Consider the following 15429-nt stretch of genomic DNA (forward strand, 5'->3'; position numbering starts at 1 on the left):
GAGTACAGTACTTGTACTGCCATGTAGTACCGAGTGGAGTACTGTGTGCATACTGCCGTGTAGTACGGAGTGGAGTACAGTGCCTATACTGCCGTGTAGTACAGATTGGAGTACTGTGTGGATAGTGCCGTGTAGTACCGAGTGGATTACTGTGTGCATACTGCCGTGTAGTACTGAGTGGAGTACAGTGCCTGTACTGCCGTGTAGTACCGAGTGGAGTACTGTGTGTATAGTGCCGTGTAGTATCGAGTATAGTACAGTGCATGTACTGCCGTGTATTACCGAGTGGAGTACTGTGTGTATAGTGCGGTGTAGTACCGAGTGGAGTACAGTGCATGTACTGCCGTGTAGTACCGAGTGGAGTACTGTGTGTATAGTGCCGTGTAGTACCGAGTGGAGTACAGTGCCTGTATTGCCGTGTAGTACCGAGTGGAGTACTGTGTGTATAGTGCCGTGTAGTACCGATTGGAGTACTGTGTGCATACTGCCGTGTAGTACTAGTGGAGTACTGTACCTGTACTGCCGTGTAGTACCGAGTGGAGTACTGTGTGTATAGTGCCGTGTAGTACCGAGTGGAGTACAGTGCCCTTACTGCCGTGTAGTACTGAGTGGAGTAGAATGCCTGTACTGCCGTGTAGTCCCGAGTGGAGTACAGTGCCTGTACTGCCGTGTACTAGTGAGTGGAGTACTGTGCCTGTACTGCCGTGTAGTACTGAGTGGGGTACTAGGTGTATAGTGCCGTGTAGTACCGAGTGGAGTACAGTGGGTGTACTGTAGTGTAGTACTGAGTGGAGTACAGTGCCTGTACTGCCGTGTAGTACTGAGTGGAGCACAGTGCCTGTACTGCCGTGTAGTACCGAGTGGAGTAGAGTGCCTGTACTACCGTGTAGTACTTAGTGGAGTACTGTTTGTATAGTGCCGTGTAGTACCGAGTGGAGTACACTGCCTGTACTGCCGTGTAGTCCCGAGTGGAGTACAGTGCATGTACTGCCGTGTAGTACCGAGTGGAGTACAGTGCCTGTACTGCCGTGGAGTACCGAGTGGAGTACTGTGTGCATACTGCCGTGTAGTACCGAGTGGAGTACAGTGCCTGTACTGCCGTGTAGTCCCGCGTGGTGTACAGTGCCTGTACTGCCGTGTAGTACTGAGGCGAATACAGTGCCTGTACTGCCGTGTAGTAGTGAGTTGAGTACTGTGCCTGTACTGCCGTGTAGTACTGAGTGGAGTACTGTGTGTATAGTGCGGTGTAGTACCGAGTGGAGTACAGTGGGTGTATGCCGTGTAGTACTGAGTGGAGTACAGTGCCTTAACTGCCGTGCAGTACTGAGTGGAGTACAGTGCCTGTACTGCCGTGTAGTCCCGAGTGGAGTACAGTGCCTGTACTGCCGTGTAGTACTGAATGGAGTACTGTGTGTATAGTGCCGTGTAGTACCGAGTGGAGTACAGTGCCTGTACTGCCGTGTAGTACCGAGTGGAGTACTGTGTGTATAGTGCCGTGTAGTACCGAGTGGAGTACAGTGCCTGTACTGCCGTGTAGTACTGAGGGGAGTACAGTGCCTGTACTGCCGTGTAGTACTGAGTGGAGTACAGTGCCTGTACTGCCGTGTAGTCCCGAATGGAGTACTGTGTGTATAGTGCCGTGTAGTACCGAGTGGAGTACAGTGCCTGTACTGCCGTGTAGTACCGAGTGGAGTACTGTGTGTATAGTGCCGTGTAGTACCGAGTGGAGTACAGTGCCTGTACTGCCGTGTAGTACTGAGTGGAGTACAGTGCCTGTAATGCCGTGTAGTACCGAGTGGATTACTGTGTGTATAGTGCCGTGTAGTACCGAGTGGAGTACAGTGCCTGTACTGCCGTGTAGTACTGAGTGGAGTACAGTGCTGAACTGCCGTGTAGTCCCGAGTGGAGTACAGTGCCTGTACTGCCGTGTAGTTCTAATTGGAGTACAGTGCCTGTACTGCCGCGTAGTACCGAGTGGAGTACAGTGCTTATACTGCCGTGTAGTACTGAGTGGGGTACAGTGCCTGTACTGCGTGTAGTACCGAGTGGAGTACTGTGCGTATAGTGCCGTGTAGTACCGAGTGGAGTACTGTGTGTATAGTGCCGTGAAGTACCGAGTGGAGTACAGTGCCTGTACTGCCGTGTAGTACTGAGGGGAGTACAGTGCCTGTACTGCCGTGTAGTTCTGATTGGAGTGCAGTGCCTGTACTGCCGTGTAGTACCGAGTGGAGTACAGTGCTTATACTGCCGTGTAGTACTGAGTGGGGTACAGTGCCTGTACTGCCGTGTAGTGCCGAGTGGAGTACTGTGTGTATAGTGCAGTGTAGTACCGAGTGGAGTACAGTGCCTGTACTGCGTGTAGTACCGAGTGGAGTACTGTGAGTATAGTGCCGTGTAGTGCCGAGTGGAGTACAGTGCCTGTACTGCCGTGTAGTACTGAGTGGAGTACAGTGTGAATAGTGCCGTGTAGTACCGAGTGGAGTACAGTGCCTGTACTGCCGTGTAGTACCGAGTGGAGTACAGTGTGTATAGTGCCGTCTAGTACCGAGTGGAATACAGTGTGTATAGTGCCGTGTAGTACTGATTGGAGTACAGTTCCTGTACTGCCGTGTTGTACCGAGTGGAGTACAGTGTGTATAGTGCCGTGTAGTACAGAGTGGAGTACAGTGCCTGTACTGCCGTGTAGTACTGAGTGGAGTACATTGCCTGTACTGCCGTGTAGTACCGAGTGCAGTACAGTGTGTATAGTGCCGTGTAGTACTGAGTGGAGTACAGTGCCTGTGCTGCCGTGTAAAACTGAGTGGGGTACAGTGCCTGTACTGCCGTGTAGTACCGAGTGGGGGAATGTGTGTATACTGCCGTGTAGTACTGAGTATAGTACAGTGCCAGTACTGCCGTGTAGTACCGAGTGGAGTACTGTGTGCATACTGCCGTGTAGTACTGAGTGGAGTACAGTACCTGTACTGCCGTGTAGTACCGAGTGGGGGACTGTGTGTATACTGCCGTGTAGTACTGAGTGGAGTACAGTGCCTGTACTACCGTGTAGTACCGAGTGGGGGACTGTGTGTATACTGCCGTGTAGTACTGAGTGAAGTACAGTGCCTGTACTGCCGTGTAGAACCGAGTGGGGGACTGTGTGTATACTGCCGTGTAGTACTGAGTGGAGTAGTGTGTGTATAGTGCAGTGTAGTGCTGAGTGGAGTACAGTGCCTGTACTGCCGTGTAGTACCGAGTGGAGTACTGTGTGTATAGTGCAGTGTAGTGCTGAGTGGAGTACAGTACCTGTAATGCCGTGTAGTACTGAGTATAGTACAGTGCCTGTACTGCCGTGTAGTACCGAGTGGGGGACTGTGTGTATACTGCCGTGTAGTACTGAGTGGAGTACAGTACCTGTACTGAAGAGTAGTCCCGAGTGGAGTACTGTGTGTATAGTGCAGTGTAGTGCTGAGTGGAGTACAGTGCCTGTACTGCCGTGTAGTCCCGAGTGGAGTACAGTGCCTGTACTGCCGTGTAGTACTGAGTGGAGTACAGTGCCTGTACTGCCGTCTAGTACTGAGTGGAGTACAGTGCCTGTACTGCCGTGTAGTCCCGAGTGGAGTACAATGCCTGTACTGCCGTGTAGTACTGAGTGGAGTACTGTGTGTATAGTGCCGTGTAGTACCGAGTGGAGTACAGTGCCTGTACTGCCGTGTACTACTGAGTGGAGTACAGTGCCTGTAATGCCGTGCAGTACTGATTGGAGTACAGTGCCTGTACTGCCGTGTAGTGCCGAGTGGAGTACAGTGCTTGCACTGCCGTGTAGTACTGAGTGAAGTACAGTGCCTGTACTGCCGTGTAGTGCCGAGTGGAGTACTGTGTGTATAGTGCAGTGTAGTGCTGAGTGGAGTACAGTGCCTGTACTGCCGTGTAGTCCCGAGTGGAGTACAGTGCCTGTACTGCCGTGTAGTACTGAGTGGAGTACAGTGCCTGTACTGCCGTCTAGTACTGAGTGGAGTACAGTGCCTGTACTGCCGTGTAGTCCCGAGTGGAGTACAATGCCTGTACTGCCGTGTAGTACCGAGTGTAATACAGTGCCTCTACTGCCGTGTAGTACTGAGTGGAGTACAGTGCCTGTACTGCCGTGTAGTCCCGAGTGGAGTACAGTGCCTGTACTGCCGTGCAGTACTGATTGGAGTACAGTGCCTGTACTGCCGTGTAGTGCCGAGTGGAGTACAGTGCTTGCACTGCCGTGTAGTACTGAGTGAAGTACAGTGCCTGTACTGCCGTGTAGTGCCGAGTGGAGTACTGTGTGTATAGTGCAGTGTAGTACTGAGTGGAGTACAGTGCATGTACTGCCGTGTAGTACCGAGTGGAGTACAGTGCCTGTACTGCCGTGTAGTCCCGAGTGGATTAATGTGTGTATAGTGCAGTGTAGTACTGGGTGGAGTACTGTGTGTATAGTCCCGTGTAGTACTGAGTGGAGTACAGTGCCTGTACTGCCGTGTAGTACCGATTGTAGTACTGTGTGAATACTGCCGTCTAGTACTGAGTGGAGTACAGTGCCTGTACTGCCGTGTAGTACTGGGTGGAATACAGTGCCTGTACTGCCGTGTAGTCCCGAGTGGAGTACAGTGTGTATAGTGCAGTGTAGTACTGAGTGGAGTACAGTGCATGTACTGCCGTGTAGTACCGAGTGGTGTACTGTGTGTATAGTGCCGTGTGGTACCGAGTGGAGTACCATGCCTGTACTGCCGTGTAGTACCGAGTGGAGTACTGTGTGTATAGTGCCGTGTAGTACCGAGTGTAGTACAGTGCCTGTACTGCGTGTAGTACCGAGTGGAGTACAGTGCCTGCACTGCGTGCAGTACCGAGTGGAGTACAGTGTGTATAGTGCCGTCTAGTACCGAGTGGAGTACAGTGTGTATAGTGCCGTGTAGTACTGAGTGGAGTACAGGGCCTGTACTGCCGTGTAGTACCGAGTGGAGTACAGTGTGTATAGTGCCGTGTAGTACTGAGTGGAGTACAGTGCCTGTATTGCCGTGTAGTACTGAGTGGGGTACAGTGCCTGTACTGCCGTGTAGAACAGAGTGGGGGACTGTGTGTATACTGCCGTGTAGTACTGAGTATAGTACAGTGCCTGTACTGCCATGTAGTACCGAGTGGAGTACTGTGTGTATACTGCCGTGTAGTACTGAGTGGAGTACAGTACCTGTACTGCCGTCTAGTACCGAGTGGAGTACAGTGTGTATAGTGCCGTGTAGTACTGAGTGGAGTACAGGGCCTGTACTGCCGTGTAGTACCGAGTGGAGTACAGTGTGTATAGTGCCGTGTAGTACTGAGTGGAGTACAGTGCCTGTACTGCCGTGTAGTACCGAGTGGGGGACTGTGTGTATACTGCCGTGTAGTACTGAGTGGAGTACTGTGTGTATAGTGCAGTGTAGTGCTGAGTGGAGTACAGTGCCTGTACTGCCGTGTAGTACCGAGTGCAGTACCGTGTGTATAGTGCAGTGTAGTGCTGAGTGGAGTACAGTACCTGTCATGCCTTAGTACTGAGTATAGTACAGTGCCTGTACTGCCGTGTAGTACCGAGTGGGGGACTGTGTGTATACTGCCGTGTAGTACTGAGTGGAGTACAGTACCTGTACTGCCGAGTAGTCCCGAGTGGAGTACTGTGTGTATAGTGCAGTGTAGTGCTGAGTGGAGTATAGTACCTGTACCGCCGTGTAGTACCGAGTGGGGGACTGTGTGTATACTGCGTGTAGTACTGAGTGGAGTACAGTCCCTGTACTGCCGTGTAGTACCGAGTGGGGGACTGTGTATATACTGCCGTGTAGTACTGAGTGCAGTACGTTGCCTGTACTGCCGTGTAGTCCCGAGTGGAGTACTGTGAGCATACTGCCTTGTAGTACTGAATGGAGTACAGTCCCTGTACTGCCGAGTAGTCCCGAGTGGAGTACAGTGTGTATAGTGCAGTGTAGTACTGAGTGGAGTACTGTGTGCATACTGCCGTGGAGTACTGAGTGGAGTACAGTGCCTGTACTGCCATGTAGTCCCGAGTGGAGTACTGTGTGTATACTGCCGTGTAGTACCGAGTGGAGTACAGTGCCTGTACTGCCGTGTAGTACCGAGTGGTGTACTGTGTGTATAGTGCCGTGTAGTACCGAGTGGAGTACTGTGTGCATAGTGCCGTGTAGTACTGAGTGGAGTACAGTGCCTGTACTGCCGTGTAGTACCGAGTGGAGTACTGTGTGTATAGTGCCGTGTAGTACCGAGTGGAGTACAGTGCATGTACTGTCGTGTATTACCGAGTGGAGTACTGTGTGTATAGTGCCGTGTAGTACCGAATGGAGTACAGTGCCTGTACTGCCGTGTAGTACTGAGTGGGGTACTGTGCGTATAGTGCCGTGTAGTACCGAGTGGAGTACAGTGCCTGTACTGCCGTGTAGTACTGTGTGGAGTACAGTGCCTGAACTGCCGTGTAGTACTGAGTGGAGTACAGTGCCTCTACTGCCGTGTAGTCCCGAATGGAGTACTGTGTGTATAGTGCCGTGTAGTACCGAATGGAGTACAGTGCCTGTACTGCCGTGTAGTACTCAGTGGGGTACTGTGTGTATAGTGCCGTGTAGTACTGAGTGGAGTACAGTGCCTGTACTGCCGTGTAGTACCGAGTGGAGTACAGTGCCTGTACTGCCGTGTAGGACTGAGTGGAGTACAGTGCCTGTACTGCCGTGTAGTCCCGAGTGGAGTACAGTGCCTGTACTGCCGTGTAGTACTGAGAGGAGTACAGTGCCTCTACTGCCGTGTAGTCCCGAATGGAGTACTGTGTGTATAGTGCCGTGTAGTACCGAATGGAGTACAGTGCCTGTACTGCCGTGTAGTACTGAGTGGGGTACTGTGTGTATAGTGCCGTGTAGTACCGAGTGGAGTACAGTGCCTGTACTGCCGTGTAGTACTGAGTGGAGTACAGTGCCTGTAATGCCGTGTAGTCCCGAATGGAGTACTGTGTGCATAGTGCCGTGTAGTACCGAGTGGAGTACAGTGCCTGTACTGCCGTGTAGTACTGAGTGGAGTACAGTGCCTGTACTGCCATGTAGTCCCGAGTGGAGTACTGTGTGTATAGTGCCGTGTAGTACTGAGTGGTGTACTGTACCTGTACTGCCGTGTAGTACTGAGTGGAGTACAGTGCCTGTACTGCCGTGTAGTCCCGAGTGGAGTACTGTGTGTATAGTGCAGTGTAGTACTGAGTGGTGTACTGTACCTGTACTGCCGTGTAGTACTAAGTGGAGTACAGTGCCTCTACTGCCGTGTAGTACTGGGTGGAGTACAGTGCCTGTACTGCCGTGTAGTACCGAGTGGGGGACTGTGTGTATACTGCCGTGTAGTTCCGAGTGGAGTACAGTGCCTGTACTTCCGTGTAGTACCGAGTGGAATACTGTGTGTATAGTGCCGTGTAGTACCGAGTGGAGTACTGTGTGCATACTGCCGTGCAGTACTGAGTGGAGTACAGTGCCTGTACTTCCGTGTAGTACCGAGTGGAATACTGTGTGTATACTGCCGTGTAGTACTGAGTGGAGTACAGTGCCTGTACTGCCGAGTAGTCCCGAGTGGAGTACAGTGTGTATAGTGCAGTGTAGTACTGAGTGGAGTACAGTGCATGTACTGCCGTGTAGTACCGAGTGGTGTACTGTGTGTATAGTGCCGTGTGGTACCGAGTGGAGTACCATGCCTGTACTGCCGTGTAGTACCGAGTGGAGTACTGTGTGCATACTGCCGTGTAGTACTGAGTGGAGCACAGTCCCTGTACTGGCGAGTAGTCCCGAGTTTAGTACAGTGTGTATAGTGCAGTGTAGTACTGAGTGGAGTACTGTGTGTATAGTGCGGTGTAGTACTGAGTGGAGTACAGTGCCTGTACTGCCGTGTAGTACCGAGTGGGGGAATGTGTGTATACCGCCGTGTAGTACTGAGTGGAGTACAGTGTGTACAGTGCTGTGTAGTACCGAGTGGGGGACTGTGTGCATACTACCGTGTAGTACTGAGTGGAGTACAGTGCCTGTACTGCCATGTAGTCCCGAGTGGAGTACTGTGTGTATACTGCCGTGTAGTACCGAGTGGAGTACAGTGCCTGTACTGCCGTGTAGTACCGAGTGGAGTACTCTGTGTATAGTGCCGTGTAGTGCCGAGTGGAGTACACTGTGCATACTGCCGTGTAGTACTGAGTGGAGTACAGTGCCTGTACTGCCGTGTAGTACCGAGTGGAGTACTGTGCCTGTATTGCCGTGTAGTACTGAGTGGAGTACTGTGTGTATAGTGCCGTGTAGTACCGAGCGGAGTACAGTGGGTGTATGCCGTGTACTACTGAGTGGAGTACAGTGCCTGAACTGCCGTGCAGTACTGAGTGGAGTACAGTGCCTGTACTGCCGTGTAGTCCCGAATGGAGTAGTGTGTGTATAGTGCCGTGTAGTACCGAATGGAGTACAGTGCCTGTACTGCCGTGTAGTACTGAGTGGGGTACAGTGTGTATAGTGGCGTGTAGTACTGAGTGGAGTACAGTGCCTGTACTGCCGTGTAGTACCGAGTGGAGTACAGTGCCTGTACTGCCGTGTAGGACTGAGTGGAGTACAGTGCCTGTACTACCGTGTAGTACCGAGTGGGGGACTGTGTGTATACTGCCGTGTAGTCCCGAGTGGAGTACAGTGCCTGTACTGCCGTGTAGTACTGAGTGGAGTACAGTGCCTCTACTGCCGTGTAGTCCCGAATGGAGTACTGTGTGTATAGTGCCGTGTAGTACCGAATGGAGTACAGTGCCTGTACTGCCGTGTAGTACTGAGTGGGGTACTGTGTGTATAGTGCCGTGTAGTACCGAGTGGAGTACAGTGCCTGTACTGCCGTGTAGTACTGAGTGGAGTACAGTGCCTGTAATGCCGTGTAGTCCCGAATGGAGTACTGTGTGCATAGTGCCGTGTAGTACCGAGTGGAGTACAGTGCCTGTACTGCCGTGTAGTACTGAGTGGAGTACAGTGCCTGTACTGCCATGTAGTCCCGAGTGGAGTACTGTGTGTATAGTGCCGTGTAGTACTGAGTGGTGTACTGTAAATGTACTGCCGTGTAGTACTGAGTGGAGTACAGTGCCTCTACTGCCGTGTAGTCCCGAGTGGAGTACTGTGTGTATAGTGCAGTGTAGTACTGAGTGGTGTACTGTACGTGTACTGCCGTGTAGTACTAAGTGGAGTACAGTGCCTCTACTGCCGTGTAGTACTGGGTGGAGTACAGTGCCTGTACTGCCGTGTAGTACCGAGTGGGGGAATGTGTGTATACCGCCGTGTAGTACTGAGTGGAGTACAGTGTGTATAGTGCTGTGTAGTACCGAGTGGGGGACTGTGTGCATACTACCGTGTAGTACTGAGTGGAGTACAGTGCCTGTACTGCCATGTAGTCCCGAGTGGAGTACTGTGTGTATACTGCCGTGTAGTATCGAGTGGAGTACAGTGCCTGTACTGCCGTGTAGTACCGAGTGGAGTGTATAGTGCCGTGTAGTGCCGAGTGGAGTACTCTGTGCATACTGCCGTGTAGTACTGAGTGGAGTACTGTGCCTGTATTGCCGTGTAGTACTGAGTGGAGTACTGTGTGTATAGTGCCGTGTAGTACCGAGCGGAGTACAGTGGGTGTATGCCGTGTACTACTGAGTGGAGTACAGTGCCTGAACTGCCGTGCAGTACTGAGTGGAGTACAGTGCCTGTACTGCCGTGTAGTCCCGAGTGGAGTACAGTGTGTATAGTGCCGTGTAGTACAGAGTGGAGTACAGTGCCTGTACTGCCGTGTAGTACTGAGTGGAGTACATTGCCTGTATTGCCGTGTAGTACCGAGTGGAGTACAGTGTGTATAGTGCCGTGTAGTACTGAGTGGAGTACAGTGCCTGTGCTGCCGTGTAGTACTGAGTGGGGTACAGTGCCTGTACTGCCGTGTAGTACCGAGTGGGTGAATGTGTGTATACTGCCGTGTAGTACTGGGTATAGTGCAGTGCCTGTACTGCCGTGTAGTACCGAGTGGAGTACAGTGTGCATACTGCCGTGTAGTTCTGAGTGGAGTACAGTACCTGTACAGCCGTGTAGTACCGAGTGGGGGACTGTGTGTATACTGCCGTGTAGTACTGAGTGGAGTCATTGCCTGTACTACCGTGTAGTACCGAGTGGGGGACTGTGTGTATACTGCCGTGTAGTACTGAGTGGAGTACAGTACCTGTACTGCCGTGTAGTACTGAGTATAGTACAGTGCCTGTACTACCGTGTAGTACCGAGTGGGGGACTGTGTGTATACTGCCGTGTAGTACTGATTGGAGTGCAGTACCTGTACTGCCGAGTAGTCCCGAGTGGAGTACTGTGTGTATAGTGCAGTGTAGTGCTGAGTGGAGTACAGTAACTGTACTGCCGTGTAGTACCGAGTGGGGGGCTGTGTGCATACTGCCGTGTAGTTCCGAGTGGAGTACAGTGCCTGTACTGGCGTGTAGTACTGAGTGGAGTACAGTGCCTGTATTGCCGTGTAGTCCCGAGTGGAGTACAGTGCCTGTACTGCCGTGTAGTAGTGAGTGGAATACAGTGCCTGTACTGCCGTGTAGTACTGAGTGGAGTACTGTGTGTATAGTGCCGTGTAGTACCGAGTGGAGTACATTGGGTGTACTGCCGTGTAGTACTGAGTGGAGTAGAGTGCCTGTAGTGCCGTGTAGTACCGAGTGGAGTACAAGGCCTGTACTGCCGTGTAGTACTGAGTGGAGTACTGTGTGTATAGTGCCGTGTAGTACCGAGTGGAGTACAGTGCCTGTACTGCCGTATAGTACTGAGTGGAGTACAGTGCCTGTACTGCCGTGTAGTACTGAGTGGAGTACAGTGCCTGTACCGCCGTGTAGTCCCGAGTGAAGTACATTGCCTGTACTGCCGTGTAGTACTGAGTGGAGTACTGTGTGTATAGTGTCGTGTAGTACCGAGTGGAGTACAGTGCCTGTACTGCCGTGTAGTACTGAGTGAAGTACAGTGCCTGTACTGCCATGTAGTGCCTGGTGGAGTACTGTGTGTATAGTGCAGTGTAGTACTGAGTGGTGTGCAGTGCATGTACTGCCGTGTAGTCCCGAGTGGAGTACTGTATGTATAGTGCAGTGTAGTACTGAGTGGAGTACAGTGCCTGTACTGCCGTGTAGTACTCAGTGGAGTACTGTGTGTATAGTGCCGTGTAGTACCGATTGGAGTACAGTGGGTGTACTGCCGTGTAGTACTGAGTGGAGTACAGTGCCTGTACTGCCGTTTAGTACTGAGTGGAGTACAGTGTGTATACTGCGTGTAGTACTGAGTGGAGTACAGTCCCTGTACTGCCGTGTAGTACCGAGTGGGGGACTGTGTATATACTGCCGTGTAGTACTGAGTGCAGTACATTGCCTGTACTGCCGTGTAGTCCCGAGTGGAGTACTGTGAGCATACTGCCGTGTAGTACTGAATGGAGTACAGTCCCTGTACTGCCGAGTAGTCCCGAGTGGAGTACAGTGTGTATAGTGCAGTGTAGTACTGAGTGGAGTACTGTGTGCATACTGCCGTGGAGTACTGAGTGGAGTACAGTGCCTGTACTGCCATGTAGTCCCGAGTGGAGTACTGTGTGTATACTGCCGTGTAGTACCGAGTGGAGTACAGTGCCTGTACTGCCGTGTAGTACCGAGTGGTGTACTGTGTGTATAGTGCCGTGTAGTACCGAGTGGAGTACTGTGTGCATAGTGCCGTGTAGTACTGAGTGGAGTAAGTGCCTGCACTGCCGTGTAGTACCGAGTGGAGTACTGTGTGTATAGTGCCGTGTAGTACCGAGTGGAGTACTGTGCCTGTACTGCCGTGTAGCACCGAGTGGAGTACTGTGTGTATAGTACCGTGTAGTACCGAGTGGAGTAGAGTGCCTGTATTGCCGTGTAGTACTGAGTGGAGTACCGTGCCTGTAATGCCGTTTAGTACCGAGTGGAGTACTGTGTGTATAGTGCCGTGTAGTACCGAGTGGAGTACAGTGCCTGTGCTGCCGTGTAGTACTGAGTGGAGTACAGTGCCTGTACTGCCGTGTAGTCCCGAGTGGGGTACAGTGCCTGTACTTCCGTGTAGTACTGATTGGTGTAGAGTGCCTGTACTGCCGTGTAGTACCGAGTGTAGTATATTGCTTGTATTGCCGTGTAGTACTGAATGGAGTACAGTGCCTGTACTGTCGTGTAGTGCCGAGTGGAGTACTGTGTGTATAGTGCAGTGTAGTACTGAGTGGAGTACAGTGCATGTACTGCCGTGTAGTCCCGAGTGGAGTACTGTGTGTATAGTGCAGTGTAGTACTGAGTGGAGTACAGTGCCTGTACTGCCGTGTAGTACCGAGTGCAGTACAGTGCCTGTACTGCCGTGTAGTACTGGGTGGAGTACAGTGCCTCTACTGCCGTGTAGTCCCCAGTGGAATACAGTTTGTGTAGTGCAGTGTAGTACTGAGTGGTGTACAGTGCATGTACTGCCGTGTAGTACCGAGTGGAGTACATTGCCTGTACTGCTGTGTAGAACCGAGTGGAGTACAGTGTGTATAGTGCCGTGTAGTACTGAGTGGAGTACAGTGCCTGTACTGCCGTGTAGTACCGAGTGGAGTACAGTGCGTGTAGTGCCGTCTAGTACCGAGTGGAGTACAGTTTGTATATTGCCGTGTAGTACTGAGTGGAGTACAGTGCCTGTACTGCCGTGTAGTACCGAGTGGAGTACAGTGTGTATAGTGCCGTGTAGTACCGAATGGTGTACTGTGCCTGTACTGCCGTGTAGTACTGAGTGGAGTACAGTGCCTGTACTGATGTGTAGTACCGAGTGGAGTACAGTGTGTATAGTGCCGTGTAGTACTGAGTGGAGTACAGTACCTGTACTGCCGTGTAGTACCGAGTGGGGGACTTTGTGTATACTGCCGTGTAGTACGGAGTGGAGTACAGTGCCTGTACTGCCGTGTAGTACCGAGTGGGGGACTGTGTGTATACTGCCGTGTACTACTGAGTGGAGTACATTGCCTGTACTGCCGTGTAGTACCGAGTGGGGGACTGTGTGTATACTGCCGTGTAGTACTGAGTGGAGTACAGTGTGTATAGTGCAGTGTAGTGCTGAGTGGAGTACAGTGCCTATACTGCCGTGTAGTACCGAGTGGATTATTGTGTGTATAGTGCAGTGTAGTGCTGAGTGGCGTACAGTACCTGTACTGCCGTGTAGTACTGAGTATAGTACAGTGCCTGTACTGCCGTGTAGTACCGAGTGGGGGACTGTGTGTATACAGCCGTGTAGTACTGAGTGGAGTACAGTACCTGTACTGCCGAGTAGTCTGGAGTGGAGTACTGTGTGTATAGTGCAGTGTAGTGCTGAGTGGAGTACAGTACCTGTACTGCCGTGTAGTACCGAGTGGGGGACTGTGTGTATACTGCCGTGCAGTACTGAGTGGAGTACAGTGCCTGTACTGCCGTGTAGTACCGAGTGGGGGACTGTGTGTATACTGCCGTGTAGCACTGAGTGGAGTAGAGTGCCTGTACTACCGTGTAGTCCCGAGTGGAGTGCTGTGTGCATACTGCCGTGTAGTACTGAGTGGAGAACAGTCCCTGTACTGCCGAGTAGCCCCGAGTGGAGTACAGTGTGTATAGTGCAGTGTAGTACTGAGTGGAGCACTGTGTGTATAGTGCAGTGTAGTACTGAGTGGAGTACAGTGCCTGTACTGCCGTGTAGTACCGAGTGGGGGACTGTGTGTATACTGCCGTGTAGTACTGAGTGGAGTACAGCGCGTATAGTGCCGTGTAGTACCGAGTGGGGTTTTGTGTGCATACTGCCGTGTAGTACTGAGTGGAGTACAGTGCCTGTACTGCTATGTTGTCCCGAGTGGAGTACTGTGTGTATGCTGCCGTGTAGTACCGAGTGGAGTACAGTGCCTGTACTGCCATGTAGTACCGAGTGGAGTACTGTGTGCATACTGCCGTGTAGTACGGAGTGGAGTACAGTGCCTATACTGCCGTGTAGTACAGATTGGAGTACTGTGTGGATAGTGCCGTGTAGTACCGAGTGGAGTACCGTGTGCATACTGCCGTGTAGTACTGAGTGGAGTACAGTGCCTGTACTGCCGTGTAGTACCGAGTGGAGTACTGTGTGTATAGTGCCGTGTAGTATCGAGTATAGTACAGTGCATGTACTGCCGTGTATTACCGAGTGGAGTACTGTGTGTATAGTGCGGTGTAGTACCGAGTGGAGTACAGTGCATGTACTGCCGTGTAGTACCGAGTGGAGTACTGTGTGTATAGTGCCGTGTAGTACCGAGTGGAGTACAGTGCCTGTATTGCCGTGTAGTACCGAGTGGAGTACTGTGTGTATAGTGCCGTGTAGTACCGATTGGAGTACTGTGTGCATACTGCCGTGTAGTACTAGTGGAGTACAGTACCTGTACTGCCGTGTAGTACCGAGTGGAGTACTGTGTGTATAGTGCCGTGTAGTACCGAGTGGAGTACAGTGCCCTTACTGCCGTGTAGTACTGAGTGGAGTAGAATGCCTGTACTGCCGTGTAGTCCCGAGTGGAGTACAGTGCCTGTACTGCCGTGTACTAGTGAGTGGAGTACTGTGCCTGTACTGCCGTGTAGTACTGAGTGGGGTACTAGGTGTATAGTGCCGTGTAGTACCTAGTGGAGTACAGTGGGTGTACTGTAGTGTAGTACTGAGTGAAGTACAGTGCCTGTACTGCCGTGTAGTACTGAGTGGAGTACAGTGCCTGTACTGCCGTGTAGTCCCGAGTGGAGTAGAGTGCCTGTACTACCGTGTAGTACTTAGTGGAGTACTGTTTGTATAGTGCCGTGTAGTACCGAGTGGAGTACAGTGCCTGTACTGCCGTGTAGTCCCGAGTGGAGTACAGTGCATGTACTGCCGTGTAGTACCGAGTGGAGTACAGTGCCTGTACTGCCGTGTAGTACCGAGTGGAGTACTGTGTGCATACTGCCGTGTAGTACCGAGTGGAGTACAGTGCCTGTACTGCCGTGTAGTCCCGAGTGGAGTACAGTGCCTGTACTGCCGTGTAGTACTGAGTGGAGTACAGTGCCTGTACTGCCGTGTAGTAGTGAGTGGAGTACTGTGCCTCTACTGCCGTGTAGTACTGAGTGGAGTACTGTGTGTATAGTGCCGTGTAGTACCGAGTGGAGTACAGTGGGTGTATGCCGTGTAGTACTGAGTGGAGTACAGTGCCTGAACTGCCGTGCAGTACTGAGTGGAGTACAGTGCCTGTACTGCCGTGTAGTCCCGAGTGGAGTACAGTGCCTGTACTGCCGTGTAGTACTGAATGGAGTACTGTGTGTATAGTGCCGTGTAGTACCGAGTGGAGTACAGTGCCTGTACTGCCGTGTAGTACCGAGTGGAGTACTGTGTGTATAGTGCCGTGTAGTACCGAGTGGAGTACAGT

This window comes from Anabrus simplex, chromosome 4, assembly GCF_040414725.1.
Source record: "Anabrus simplex isolate iqAnaSimp1 chromosome 4, ASM4041472v1, whole genome shotgun sequence".
Taxonomy (NCBI): domain Eukaryota; kingdom Metazoa; phylum Arthropoda; class Insecta; order Orthoptera; family Tettigoniidae; genus Anabrus; species Anabrus simplex.